This window comes from Rhinoderma darwinii, chromosome 10 (assembly GCF_050947455.1).
Source record: "Rhinoderma darwinii isolate aRhiDar2 chromosome 10, aRhiDar2.hap1, whole genome shotgun sequence".
NCBI classification, from domain to species: Eukaryota; Metazoa; Chordata; class Amphibia; order Anura; family Rhinodermatidae; genus Rhinoderma; species Rhinoderma darwinii.
This window is the reverse complement of record NC_134696.1, coordinates 33002830-33018483: the sequence shown is the minus strand read 5'-3', so window position 1 is coordinate 33018483 and position 15654 is coordinate 33002830. Positions and strand designations below refer to the sequence as shown.

Genomic DNA, 15654 nt, shown 5'->3' with positions numbered 1-15654 from the left:
AACAGGGAGCATCTTTGTATATCTTGCAATATGAGTTTAGCAAAAATAAAGAACTATAGAAACCATGAGATTAGTTGGTCGGTTATGAAAACCACCACCTAAATGTATTTGTATTGGTTTGGGTGGCATGGCGGCTCAGTGGTTAGCACTCCATGTAGATGTTGACCTGATTAGTTTCCAAACCAAGTCCTATGTTCTCCCCATGGTTATGTGGGTTTCGCCCGGGTTACTCTGGTGTCCATTAACCACAAAGGTCATTTAGCTTCCTAAGTAAAGCGTCATGCACATGGTCATATCACGGATTAATGTTGTATGGATCTGTAATATGCAACTTATAGAACTCCTATAGGCCCATATGGTACCTCCAATTTTATACAGACGCATATGGAGGTTGTTGTGGCAAGTTCGATTACAGAGGTGCTCTCCCTAGAAACACTGCTTGTAGGGAAGAATACAGTGCCATCCGTAGGCACCATATAGCAGCAACACGAGGTGCCCACCACTTCATAATACAAATCATAGGGACCACTCCGCCGTACAGGCTCCATGCACATGGAAGAGGCCTTCAGAACATTATATCGCGAGCTCACCTGGGGTCAAGGACAGAGGAAAATGAATTTGCTCTGTCAATTTGTCTCTTTACTCCTTTGACAATATGTATAAATCCATGCAGAGCTTTTAATAGTAGAACTAAATATCCTCATAAGACAATAAGTCATAATTTGCACACAATAAATAAGGTTCAGTGTCACTGAGGAAGCTTGTAAATATAAGCGGTTTGACTTGACACTCAGCAGATGGCATTGCACGTTCTGAGGCGTCTTGCAGACAAGGGCTGGAGGACAAACCGTCAATGGCAGAGGAGTTCAAAGCCATTATAACGCATGCAGTTCTGCTGCCAAGGACAAGGCTGCCGAACACAAAAACTCAAATCACACGCACCACATATCTAAGTGCACACACACATTTTGGCTCTAGTGTTGGGTTGACCGGCCCCCTCCAGCCTCCGGATTAGTTCTCATGTCTGAAGCAGAGATCCAGATGTTCCCCCTTTGACCTTCCAGATGGAATCAATCACAAGATACAGGAGTAAGGAAGTCTGATAAGTGCCGAGTCCTATCACTTCTCAGTAAACCTTATACAAATGCTTGATTTTTAGCATAATACATCAGACAGGAGATGTTCTCACAGCCAAAATATCCTCTTATAAGCCAGCGTCCGTTTTTTTTATTTCTAGACACGAGAGACTCCCGTATACAGGCGTAATATTACACATATCAATGCTAAATGTTTAAACAGATGATAAATCAGAAAAGATTGAAGTTGTATGTGCAACAGCTGTTTACGTAATAGCGTGCTAGAAGTTGTACGACATAGGAATTTTTGTCTTCTTAATGTCTTGTCCACACGTAACGGATTTGCTGTGGAAAATTTCCGCAGCATTTACGCATCAACTGACAGACAATCCGCTGCGGATAATCCGCACTATTTCATGCGTTTATAGTGCAGATTTTTGCCGAGTTTTTTGGGTGCGGTTTTTCAAGGGCTGTATGATGTGACATTTCTTCTTCCTGTGATGACATTTCCACCCTGTAAGAAATTCTGCAGCAAATTACGCAGTACATTGCAGTTTACTGCGGAATTGATGTTCCTTATTGTTTTCTATGGGGGAAAAAATACAGGAAATCAGTCCACTTTCCGCAGCAATAGTTGACATGCTGCGGAAAATAAAATTACGCACCACAGGTGCATTTTTGGATGGAATTTTTCCACAGTGTGTGGATGAAATTTGTTAAATCACACCCACTTTCCTGCTTCTGTATTCCGCTGCGTATTTTCCATCTGCAATTCCGGACGGAAAATACGAAGCAATTCCGTTTTGTGTGGAGAAGCCCTAATACTTCTCGCAACTGAAGGTTTGCTACAATTCTATCCAGTCTAGGTAATGTGAGTAAATACATCAGCAACACAAATCTCTCTACAGCTCCGTTTGCTACAATGTATTAGTGTAGATAAGGCCCAAACTACACTTTTTGGGCACACATTTGGCACGTTAGACCTATATACGTCAGCAGAATTCCCCAGCGAATACACCATACGTAGAGACAAATGTGGTGTGAAACTTGCCTAAAAAGTATTAACCTGTAGTCCAGGCTCCCTGATGATTGTCTAGACTGGATACAATTGTTGCGCTCTGTTCAGACCACGTTTGGTGTGTAGGCCCATCATATATGTCCGGAAAATATCCCAACGTATACGTCGGATATATCCCCCAGACTTCATCTGCCATTGACTCCCATTGTAAAAATAAATATGTTCTACATATATAAGTATGATTAACTATGCTTTCCAATTCCAAAGTTATGGATACAATGTGGCGTGAACAAAGCCTAACAAACTCTCTGCTGTGGGAAGTATCCGGTCTGCCCGTGTTTTCCCCTGTATGTATGTAGCACAAAATATATTAGAAAGTTGAAGAGCTTCTCAGTATAAAATGAATAAATCTTAGTCACATAAAACCAGAAAACCCTTATATATCAATATGTACATTTAAGAATTTTTGCTGAAAGTGGTCTTCTGAGCTGTAGTACCAGGCGCAGCCACAACCATATATATATGGCGCTGTGCCTGGGAAAACAATGAAGAGGCCGCGGTTCCTTCATTCAGTTGATCAGCAAGTCAGATCTCCACTGATTAAATATTGAAGGCTTAGCCTAAAGATAGGCCATCAGTATTGAAGTCTTAGAAAATTCTAGACTTTTAGCTATTCACAGATGTAGCCATCTTCATCTTGACTCTGATAACTTGCTGCAGCGTGACATCACACAACAAAAGCCATTGAAAACATCAAGTTAAAGATTCTTGTCACTGTGTATTTAATGCGTTAAGTCAAGATAAAGATGCAGATGTAGCCATCTTTACAGCAAAACCCTGGGGGAAAAAAAGAATTTTAATAACTGCCGACAGATATGCTCTCTGCCCTGGCATGTAGAGACCGAGCGGCTCTTCCTATACCTGGAGGTACAGGTACCGTCTCTTCTAAAACAAATAATAATAGTAATCTAGATAAACATGACACATGTCTATGGAATGTACACTAGTAAATTTACTGCCACAACAGACACTCTAGTAAAAATACGTGATGTAACGAGTACTACAGCTGGGCAGTGCCATTACGGTAAGGATGAACCATGTTCACAATAATGTTTCAATTGAGCAATAAGCATTGTTTAAAAGATATCCAGTGCTCGTTCCTTGAATATTTTTTTTTTTTTTTATTGAGCCTTAAGTATAAAAAGCAATGATTCGCTTACGCATTTTGAGCTGTGACCCTCTTAGTCATATGACACACAGAAGACAACTTGGTCACTGGGCCTGGCCTCTCTATGCAAGATGAGCAAACTAATATGAGATATGATATTCACTGATAAAATAAAGCGCCTGCAAGTACGGTTGGGAAAATAGACCATATGAATAAATGATGAATGGTACCGGTCTGTTCCTTGAATCCTCACCATTAGGGTATGTTCACACGGCAGCCTCCGTTATGCCTGAAATTACGAAGCTGTTTTCAGGAGAAAACGGCTCCGGAATTTCAGACGTAATGGCATGTGCAGGCGCTTTTCGCAGCGTCCATTACGGATGTAATTGGAGCTGTTTTTCCATGGAGTCAATGGAAAATGGCTCCAATTACGTCTCAAGAAGTGACAGGCACTTCTTTGACGCGGGCTTCTTTTTTACGCGCCGTCTTTTGACAGCGGCGCGTAAAAAAAATGACCATCGGCACAGTACATCGTAAAACCCATTCAAATGAATGGGCAGATGTGTGCCAACGCTTTGGTGCAGTATTTTCGGACGTAATTCGGGACTAAAACGCCCGAAATACGTACGTAAATAGGGTGTGCCTTAGGTGTCAGGAAGACAAAGAGCGTGATATGACAGCAGAGTGGTTCTGGATCAGAGCCGGCCCTATGGGTGTGCGACCTGTATGGTTGCACAGGGTGTCACTACTGAAGAGCGGCCACTGACCATAATGGCTTGAGGGTGCCCATGCCATTAAGGTAGGTGGTCCCTCTTCAGTAGTGACATCCTGTGCAGGTCACACACCCATAGGCTTGCACTACTTACACTTGCTGACTGAATGGCAGCTGCCCAGGATGCAGCGACATTCCCATTGGACTAGTACCCGACACAGGTGCCCTCCTCTATTCTAGCATCCCGCTCCTACACACAACGGGAATCTGAAGTGATTCAAAGTCACCGCACCTGTTGTGTTACCGGTCTGCCTTCCAACATTGTCTCACATGTGGGTCATGTTTCTTTGCTGTATATCAGGATGGTTTTGGTGGTTGTTAAAGTGGGAAATAGACATGTTCAGCGATTGGCAGGAAGATCCCCGTTTTTCTTATCCAAAAATTTGCAGCAGCTGTGATCTATTTTTGCTGCCTAATGCAATAATATAACCATGCAACGCCAAGGTGATTTATGATAGTCTGATCATTTATTATTGGGGTACATTTCAATATTTAAAGTCTGTACAACTCAAAGTAAAACTTTTGCTCAAATGTGGTGTTCCCACAAAAGTCAGTATACAAAGCGGACGGTTCAGATGCTGAGAACGCATTCAAGCCCACATTGCAGCATACAGCGTGAAAATCTAGTTTTCTGGCAACCTGTAAATCATTCCCAAGATGTAGCGCATTTAGTCTATATAGGATCATGCTGCGGAGACTTTCACACCATATATATGCCATCTGGCAAACACATTCTATATATTTTATCTCTTTAAGTGGACCTGTCACTATGATTTCATATCTATGCATCATTCTTCGGAAATATTCCATAGCTTCTTTCTGTCTTAGAGACATTTAATTTCTGCAGTCTAGTTCCCCAGAGTTACCCCCGAATTACAAATGAGTCTAGGGAATACAGGGGTTCCCATCATATAAAAACTAGCTAGAAAGGTGGACTCCATATCCAGTATATACAAAGAAAGAAGACTGTTCAGATACATGGAGCCACTATCCAATTAATGCTATAACTTTGATAACTAACCTCTACGGTGTATACGAGCTGCACCATACGGAGGTTCAAAGAATCTTGTGATGACGATATCTGTTTTTTAGTTTAGTTGTGTGTTTTTGTGTTCGTTTTTTTTAATTATTATTAAGGCTGACCATAGAGATTATATTATTCTACCAATTTTTACAAACAATCTTATGTCAATGAGGGACTGTCATACACTGTGTAATATTGGGTGTATAGGTAGAGGCATAACTTGAACTTTCGAGACCCTGATGGGCATAGGACCCCCACAAGTATTTTGTGCCATTAATAGTACTGATGTTTATTAGCAACTGTTGGGCCCTCTAAGATACCAGGGCTTAGGTGCGAGTGCTTAACCTTGGACAGCAGACGTTGGGAGTAGTAAGGGGGTGCCAGGCACAAAAAAAATCAATATTGGCAGGATCCAGCACTCAAAAATGTCTATTACTAGTTTACTTATGTAACCGCTGGTTTTCCAGAATTAGCTCAAGTTTAAGGGTATGTTCACACGCTTAACAAAATACGACTGAAAATACGGAGCTGCTCCTGATTTTCAGACGTTTTTTAAGCAACTAGAGTTTTTTGCTGCATTTTTTACGGCCGTTTTTGGAGCTGTTTTTCTATTAAGTCAATGATATACGGCTCAAGAAGTGACATGCACTTCTTTTTCGCGGGTGTCTTTTTACGTTATTTGAAAATGGGGCGTAAAATAACGCCCCATTGGAACAGAACGCCGTTTACCCATTGAAATCAATGGGCAGATGTTTGTAGGCGTTCTGCTACCGATTTTTCAGCCGTTTTTCAGGACATTTACAGCTCGAAAACCGGATGAAAATAGCCCGTGTGAACATACCCGTAGGAACAGTAGGTTTGTTGCTTTTACCAGTCCTCGGCTTATTTTGTCCCTGATAAAAGCAAACATGGTCATGGACCACAACTCTGCATATAATAGTCTGGACTGGGCCATACTGTGCTGTCATGTGTATTCAATGTTATTACGATGCGGTGTCTACATCCCTGAGCTTCCTCTGTAGCTGGCATTGCAGAATAGTGAATCACTTCATACCCTACCAGACTAAACAGGGATTTCTTAGCTCATTCTATACATTTTGATAGTCACAGTATGTAACACAACACCGATGTCTTCTGTTTTCTTTAGGTTCAGTTGCAAGTACTTCGTAACCCAGACATCTATTTGTCACCAGTTAGTTTTCTAATAAAAGTTTTAGGGAAAGAAAATAAATCTCGGGCATGACTTCGAGTGGCTTAGAGTGCAACAAGATTAAGCCCAAATTTTGGAGAAAAATATTGGTCTAAAGTAACCCAACCAAGAAGTGGAGTAAGGAAGAGAAAAATGTTAAACATGTCTAGAAAGATGCAATAAATTTGGTACATCTTCTGCCTTTCTGATCTAGTTTTTAAGCTTTGTAAATTTAAAGAGTACCTCTCTGCTCTCCTGAAATGTCTGATTTAGTGAATAATTGTATTCCCCATAAAATAACAATTCTGGAACATATTTTCTTACAATTCTGCATTGTGCCATTCCTCTGTTATTCCTCCTAGAAATGTATGAATAAATTGACAACTGGCTGTTACCAATTGGGAGTGTGTCCCTACACAGACTGATACTGTCCAATCAGTGCTGACAGTGAGACTGCGTAGGGACACAGGGGAAATTGTAACACCCAGTTGTCAATTTATTCACAAACTTTTAGGAGGAATAACAGAGGAATGGCACAACCCAGAGTCGTAAGGAAAGATGTTCCAGCATTTTTATCTCATGAGGAATACAAGTATTTACTAAAATAGACATGTCAGAAGAGGTGATATGTCCTCTTTAAAACCATAATAATAAATGTTCCCTTTAGTCACACAAATCGCACTTAAACTAAGACCAGCGCAATCATTGGTCTACAACGGGAAACCTGCAAGGAATAGAATACTGCAGTTATTAAGCCGCTGCTTGGCACAATGTTCCAGATCTTCAAACTGCAATTACGGTGAGGGTTCTGCTTGATATCCATTATTGTGTTGAACGAGCCGCAGGAATTGATCACGCTACACAAAGCGAACGTTAAAAAATCCAGCCGATTTTTATTTTATTTTTTCCCATTTTTGGCTTGTGTATCTTCCTAATTTTTTTTTATCTGTGAAGTCTCTGTAGGGGGCTGTATAAAGATGTGTAGCAATATATATTATAGAAAAGAAGTTGTTTTCTTACCTACAATACAAAAGAATAAAAAAAAAAATATTGCGATACTTAAAATGGCCCATGATTCACAAAGTCTGTATAGGCAGGTCACATTGTGCCGGTCAGGGCTTATGTGCACAGAAATCCTGAATAGATGTTGTCAGACTGGGCCCTCGGGGGGGGGGTTTGTTTGGGGTATAAAAAGCAACAAAAGAGAGACTTTCAAGCACATTAGCTACAGTGAAGAAGCCTTCCTCCCTGCCCCCTTTCCCAAGGGCTTTGAAAAGCACATTAAGATGTTCCCTACGAGGAAATGTTTTGGTGCCAACGTGAGACTGAAAAGGGACTGAGAGTCTCTGGTGCTGAAAAGCTTGCCGTACCGGGCAGGTTCACGAACAGCGGGCCCTTCCATACTGGGAGGGACAGGAAGAAGCAGTGTTCTTCTCCAAACTCAGGTCATCCATTCTGGTTTCCATACGCACAATAACAAAGCTGCCATTCTTTACCCACTCAGAGGGAGACGCTTTCTTACCCAAAATACCAGGCTCCGTCTATTGTATGTCTCCGCTGCTCCTCATTGACTCCCAGCGTATTATTCATGCTGGATGGAAATGTATTTTTCTGAATACTTCCTTATATAGTTTTTACTACTTTTAATTTCCCTTCGGCTCGATTTACAAACAGCAGAAAAAATGATGCAGTGGAACCAGACTAAGGGCATGTTCAGATGTGGCGGAATTCTGCAGTCGCTGTCCGCATCAATGCCGCACATAATCTGCGTTGCAGATTCCGTTGCGCCTTTGCCTAAAATGTGCAGTAAATTGCTGTGGATTAGGCGCTGCAGATTCAGGTGAAGAGTACTTCCCGCTGTCTTTTAAAACATTCCATCTCAGTCTGGCTATAGACCTCGAAACACATAGGTCCAGCCAGAATGATGAAATATCCTGTTCATGAAAGCAATCCGCAACGCAACACACATAACATCTGCGGATTTAACTGCGTAATTTTGCAACTCCATTGAAGTCAATGAAGAAATTCCGCCACAAGTACGTATCAAGTCCGCAACAGCCAGTGTATGCTGCGGACACCATATTCCGCACCGCAGCCTATGGTCCGCAGCGGATTTGTCCGCAGCTTCTGCACGAAGATAACTAAAAAGGTGTGGAAACCAATGGACAGACTGTCTGCTGCGGATTTCCAGTGCGGACCGTCCGCAGCGAAATTCCACAGCAATTCCGCCACGTGTGAACGTGCCCTAAAAGTCGTCACCAGATTCCATGTGGTACATGCGGATTACGTTACAGATATAGCCATGGATTTCACTCTTTGCATAGTAATGCATGAAAAACACGGTGACAATCTGCTTCGTTTTTGCAACCGGTGGGGCACGCTGTGGATTTTTTATGCTGTGAGTGAATAGGGCTTGTTTAAAACCCCACTCACTGACATGGTACTGTACTTTTTTGTGGAACATCGGTGTGATTTCCGCAACGTAAATTCCACAAACAAATACACGATGAGTAAATCAATAAATCGCTAGTAAATAGAAGTAATTGAGATGTCCTGTGACTATAATATTCCTATTGAATCAGGTCTTATTTGCTTCTGTATCTGTATCTGGAAAAGTTGGGTGAGAGATTGTGTGGCTGCTATTACAGGTTCCACTAGGATTGTAAATGTCAGTGACACTCCAGACTCTAGCCAGGAGAGAACTCCTATGGGAGCTTTAATGACAATGTATTGGTTGTCACCCAGCTTTTCCCAGAAAAGAAATACAGCTTAAGGGATAGTGGAAAATAATATTTAAAGAGAACGGTAAGCTCTCCTGACATGTCTGTTTTAGTAAATATTTGTATTCCCCATGAAATAACTTTCTTATAACTTTGTGTTATGACTTACCTCTGTTGTTTTTCCTGGAAATATATGAATAAATTGCCAACTGGATGTGACCATTCCCCTTGTAGAGAGGGTGTATCCCTCAAAGTCTGACACTGCCAGCATTGATTGGACAGTATTAGACTCCTTTGACAAGGGGAATACTAACACATCCATCTACTCAACTCATATCCATCCAACTCTTTCATATCTATCTATATATCTATCTTATTTATTATTATTATTTTATTTTTTTTAAACTGCGTGATAACCAATATGGCCATCATGAAAGCTCCCATACAGGGGCGTAACTAGGAAAGACTGGGCCCAATAGCAAACTTTTGACTGGGGTCCCCCCTCCCCTGGGTATCACACAACCCCCCCCCCCCTTGTAGATAGTGCCTCCCTATAGATTCCACCACACAACGCCCCCTATAGATAGCACCATACAGCCAACTGTAGATAGCGCCATACACATCCCCCTGTAGATAACGCCATACAGCCCCCTGTAGATAACGCCATACATCCCCCTGTAGATAACACCATGCAGGCCCCTGTAGATATACACTATACAGCCCCCTGTAGATAACGCCTTACAGCCCCAAATCCTCTCTGTAGATAACGCCATACAGCCACCTGCAGATAACGCAATACAGCACCCCCTGTAGATAACGCTATACAAACCCCCCCTGTAGATTACGCCATACAGACCCCCCTGTAGATTACGCTATACAGCCCCCCTGTAGATAAAACCATACAGCCCCCCCCTGTAGATAATGCAATATAGATCCCCCCCCAAAAAAAAAAAACGGCCTATAGTTTGTCCTACAAAAGAGATGCATCCCCTATATAGAGGATAGGGGATACATGTGTGATCGCTGGCAGCAATAAGGAGAACGGGGGAACGAAAGTCCCTCGAAGTTCTCATGACAAACCTCGGACTTCCGGGGTCTGCACAGTTCAATAAAAATGAAAGGAGTGCTGGTCACGCATGCGCACAAGCGCGACCTGTGCACAAGTCATTTCAATGGAGCTGCCGACACAGACCCCGGAAGTCCGAGGTTTGTCATGGAGAACTTCGGGGGACTTTCGGTCCCCCGTTCTCCTTGTCGCTGGGCGTCCCAGCGATCACACATGTATCCCCTATCCTGTGGATAGGGGATGCATGTCTTTTGTAGGAACAACCCCTTCAGTGGCGTCGCACTGTAGCAGCCATAGCGGCTGCTAGCGGAGCCTCCGGCCGCTGCGGGCCCCGTAGCAGCCGCTACGGCTGCTATAGCGGTAGTTACGCCACTGCTCCCATAGGTGTTAACTCAACTTTTCTAGAGTCCTGATGTCCACTGTATAACTAACTATATTTGCTATTTCTAAGTCTCTGCAGCCAGGATAAGAACTTGTCCCTTTACATATCATGCACTAAACCCATGGCCCCCAAACTGGAGAATCTAGGGACCATTGTATGGATGCAGCCCCAATGAAGTCCAGAAGCCCACTTATTAGAGTATATTATAGATTACACAGTCCGGTGATAGAAGCCGCTTTAATTGTCCGCACGGGAACGCTTATTCTATTTCGTTGTTGTGCATTTTTCACACTATTTGTGTCTACTAATTAAAAAGCAATAGAGAAATCCTGACACTTCTATATTTTCATCCAGCATGGCATTACAATTGTCACCAATTACTGCGTGTAGTACAATGATCATTAGTTATATGACTGCGCCGGCAGACTGTGCTCCTACATGCCTCGTTTCACATCCATAAAGAGATAACAACATTTATAGAGGAGATTTGCCAGCTTATGCTTTATTATTTTACGGACAATGATTGCCGCAAATGATGGTAATTTGTATATGAACACGTCTTATCTTATTGTGCTTTAATGCAAAAAAAATAAATATTGTCCCTCCATCATTTAAAAAATAAATTAAAAAAATCAGTATTTATTATCTGGGGAAGATAATAATTAAAACATGCAACATATGGAAATGAAGGATCAAGTAGGCAAAATTATAGTGCACTGAAATAGTCTATTCCCTCTCTGCACAGTAACTGTAACTGAGCACAAATATGCCACTTTGCAAGAAAATAAGGCTATATATCTGCCCCCGCACAGTGGATGGAGGGGTAAAACTTACTATATAAGACAAAAATATAAATTTGCTAAGCATAAAGTGTCATTTAGGCTTTAATATATCTATTTAGGCTCCGCAAGCAGTCTTAGGGCTCAGGCATATGGCTGTGTTACAGATCCGTGTTGTGTAGATTTGGAATATGGTGCCCAGTGATTGCTGCCAGTATGGGCTCGTATTATATCTGTGTGCAAAAAGCCATAAAAATCTGATATGGAAAAATCATGGCATTGCGTCACATACCGTATTTCAGGGGTATTCTCTCCCGTATTGGCAACTTTAGTAGGAGTATTAGGCAGGTCATGTACCATATCTAGGCATTGTGTCTGCAGCGGGTTACTAATTGATCACCAGTTAGCCATATAAACCAATATTTTCACAGTAGAAACGTATAAATTCGCATTAGTTCCTCCTTATGTAACAAGGGGCAATGCATTATTGGTGGCTGAGTGGTTATCAATGTCGCCTTGCAGCTATGAAGTCCTGAGTCTTCAGCATCATGAACACGGCTGAAAAACTTCTGTGATACAGCATCAAATGGAGCATGCCAGGAATTTTTATTTTTCTCCTTCCATATGAATGTACCATAAGCTATATGAAATTGGAAGACACGGGCGTACAGTCAGTCCCCATAGATTTCTATGTGTGTGTGTGTGTGTGTGTGGTGTGTGTGGTGTGTGGTGTGTGGTGTGTGGTGTGTGGTGTGTGTGTGTGTGTGTCCCACAGTGCTCGGAAAATATTTTCTTTAATTTTTTTTAACGCACTACAAACAATCCCTTTTTCTTTTTTTTTCTCTCCTCAGTAAGAGGATTAAAAGTCAATCACATTAAAATGGTCAAATTCCTCCAAACTGAGTAAGAAACAAACTTTACTCTCTTCGCAATATGTTTAGAGACAGTTTTCACCTCCTGCGGCTATTTAGATGACAGCGCAATATTTTACTTCAAAGAAGAAGCTTCCTCTAGTCATTTGTAAAGATAATTACATTCTTATAGCTTTCATTATGTGTCATAGAGGACAGTAAAAAAAAAAGGGGATAGTAGTTGCCTACAAATTGCAAAAAAGGTCACTTGCTACAAAGCATCTTCTCCTGCTGCTGCCACGATGCCCATGGTGGAGGGGCATACCTATTCAGGGCTCATCCTTTCCATCCCATGTAGGAGAGAATGAGAAGTGCAAACCACTGCCTGGCCCTCTGGAGCAGGGATGGAGCTGAGAACCTCTACCCCATGTACACATATTGCAAATCACTCAATACCGACCTATGGAGCAACAAACTTCCATAGTATACCATCTACATGTATACCGCACAACGTGACTATTGGACATGATCATAACACAATATTACACTCTGTACAATTATAGACTGCTAATACAATTTCAATAGAACAAGCTGAGCCAGTCTTATGTTAGATGTCGCCCTGTGCGGTATCTTTTGTTAGTTCCCCCTTCCCCATATCGTGTCATACAGTGTACAAATAACCCTACCAAACATTGCCTAATAAAAAGTACCATACAGTGCCATATGTTGGCAAAATATACAGTTGCCTAAATAACAATGCAATACAGTATTTCCACCACCATAAACTGCGAAAATATACTGTACAGAGCCTAAGAAACCATGCCGCACATTGTAAATATCTCCATACAGCGCTCAAATAACACCAATATACAGTGACCAAATAACAGCTCCATGTGTCATTTAATAACTGTGCCATACAAGTCATATTAATATTTCTGGAGGTCACAAATGTAGCACAAGTCGCGCACCCCTATGGCCCGCTATGATAACCAGGTAGTTCTCACGACATGGCTATATTGTCTTCTACACACAGACATTTGCTTTCGCCAATATGGCCGGGTGTAAACCACCTAGATCAGAAGCGATTTACAGACATACTGTATAGATGTACCTGCATAGGACGTAGCCTAAGGCCAGTATAATGCACATGGAGCAAGTTAGAAGTAAGAAATTCTGCTGCAGTTAGTCCATGTGTACCTTCAGTGCAGCAATCCGTTTGTATGAAATTCAATATTCCTTATTGAAAATGGCTCATAAAAATGACCGGTTGCTTATGCGTTTCAGGCATCAATGCCCTTATTCATACACTTTTTAGGACGACCAGGTATTTTAGTTTGGGCAAAATGGGAAGAGCCAGCTGATGGTACGTAACTGGTTGGACGCAATAATTTCCATATACAAAAAACACTTTATAGTGTTACACTTCATATCGATATATCCCATGTCATCCCTCACTGCCAAATCAAATTTCTATATGGATATACGGATACATCTACATTACACCATTCAATGTGATCCTCGTGGGTGAGAAAAATATCTGTAGTATGGAAAGCTGAGAGCTGATCCTATTCCTCTCCAGCATTCTTACTTTACATGCAAGATAAAAGCATTAAACCATTTTTTGCTCAGTAACTAAAGCCACTATTTAATTTGGTGAAAAGCTGCGGTGAAAAAGACTGGGATTTATATTAAAAGTTTCTAAGGGAACACATAACTGGCATTCCTCACGGGGCACAGCTCAGTTAATCCCTCCTGACAGAATCTGTGATCAAGAGGCAGTCGGTGTGATACCAGCCCCCTGAATAACATGGAAGAGCCTGTGCTTTCTGAGGTAGTGATTCATCCAAGCAGTGGGAATCCAACTGCCTGAAGTTTTAAGTACAAACCCGAAATTGCGCCCTTCTGATTAAAAGTTGTGACCAAAGGAGTTTAATTTAACATTTCACATGGAAAACCAAAGCAAAGACTTGTGAAGTGCCTCAGACTCTACGGCTTCTTCCAAAATAACTTTACAGAAATATTTTACTATAACGCAAATACCCCTTAAATTAAAGCAGCAGTAACGATAGTAATGTATATACCCCTCAAATAAAATAAATCACCAGTAACGATAATGTATATACCCCTAAAATAAAAGGCACTGTGATCAAATTATCTGGCAATTATATCATCCATGTCCTCAAATTATGACTAGTGAATACCCAGAAAACACAAGTGACATCTAAATTCCCCTGATAAGAGTGTCAGTCACAGCGCCCCCTAAAAATAGTGGCAGCCACTAGCAGCGCCGTTTTCTATCTGCGACGCTGTCATGAAGTCATCGGTTGTCATTGAGTCAGTGTTTGTTCCTGCAGCCTGAACGCACCTGCTACTGTGCAGCCAGCAGGGACAAACTCCGGTCTTTGTTGCCATTAGTGAGCCACCGATGTCTTTTTACCGCGACCACCTCTTTTTCCAGGAGTCTCCTAGAATGTCAGGGAATAAGCAAGCATGGGAAAGGAGGGGATGTATAGCTGCATAATCTGGGCTGGTGACGTGTTGTTGGCAGAACAAGCATCATGAGGTGCCTCATTTTGAGTTCTGCTGTGGAGTTACCTCTCCTGCAAGTAGAGCTGTGAAACTGAGCATTTTTCCGTTGCTCCCAAAAATACGAAACCCTGGTACATGACATAGGGTAATTGTTTTGGTAATATTCTATATTCCAGTTGACAATCGTAGGTGACTGTCCTCATACAATAACTTGGACTTTGCTGTCTTTGAAGACACATACACCATGCATATAGGAAGTTAAATGACTTGATCATGCGGAGCCAACCCTGAGCCTTTACTTCCTGAATGAAAACTAAACCTTATAGTCACAGCAGAAAGTTGAGGCCCTGGGGCTAGGAGGAATTCAGAGCTGCGGCCAACAAGTATCTCATTATTTGTTCTCTGTCAAAGAGGAAGAAACACTCCACCTCTTATGCCTCCCAGGTACAGAAACCCTACACCTGAAGCAGAATAACACTGCTTACTTATTGTCAGAGCATACCTGCCCGAGCTATGAGAGGAATGCAGCGCTGGCTACAGGCCCAGATCCTGCCCGTTGGTACATGAGGAAGAATATGATGGGGGAAGGGAGTGAGAATTGGGGACAAAAGGAATATTTAAGAAAAGGGCACTCTTTGAAAGAATTGAATTCTCTTTATTTTACTTTGACTGCTGTAAGTATGTGTACAGATGTAGGAGAGCTGAACTTGTCACTCAACCTTTTGGGGTTGTATTGCAATAAGTTTCTGAATTCATCCAGCAGGTTTACTACAGGTAAAACTACAGAAAGGACTATATCATGATGGGTTGTGATGAATGACAAACTCAGCTCTGCTACATTTGCAAAAACCATACACATTGACAAATTGAATACTTGTAATTAATACTTTTTTTTTTCTCTTTCCAGAAAAAAAAAAAAAAGTTTCCCACCTGTATTACTAAAATAGTCTGCAATTTATTTGCCAGGCTAATTGTGTAAATCGAGGAGGTCAGTAAAAATTTTTTGTCACACTGACGGCAGTTGACTGTGCACAAGGGAGGTTTATCGTCAAAAGTGGCGTGCTGCAACCGCTTACTGGA

General features: G+C 41.7%; 1 protein-coding gene across 11 annotated transcripts in view; it reads right to left on the bottom strand.

Annotated features, from left to right (window-relative positions):
- The window catches only part of AGRN (agrin), a 380231-nt gene that overhangs the window by 324138 nt on the left and 40439 nt on the right, over positions 1 to 15654 (bottom strand). The gene's annotated exons all lie outside the window — the stretch shown is intronic.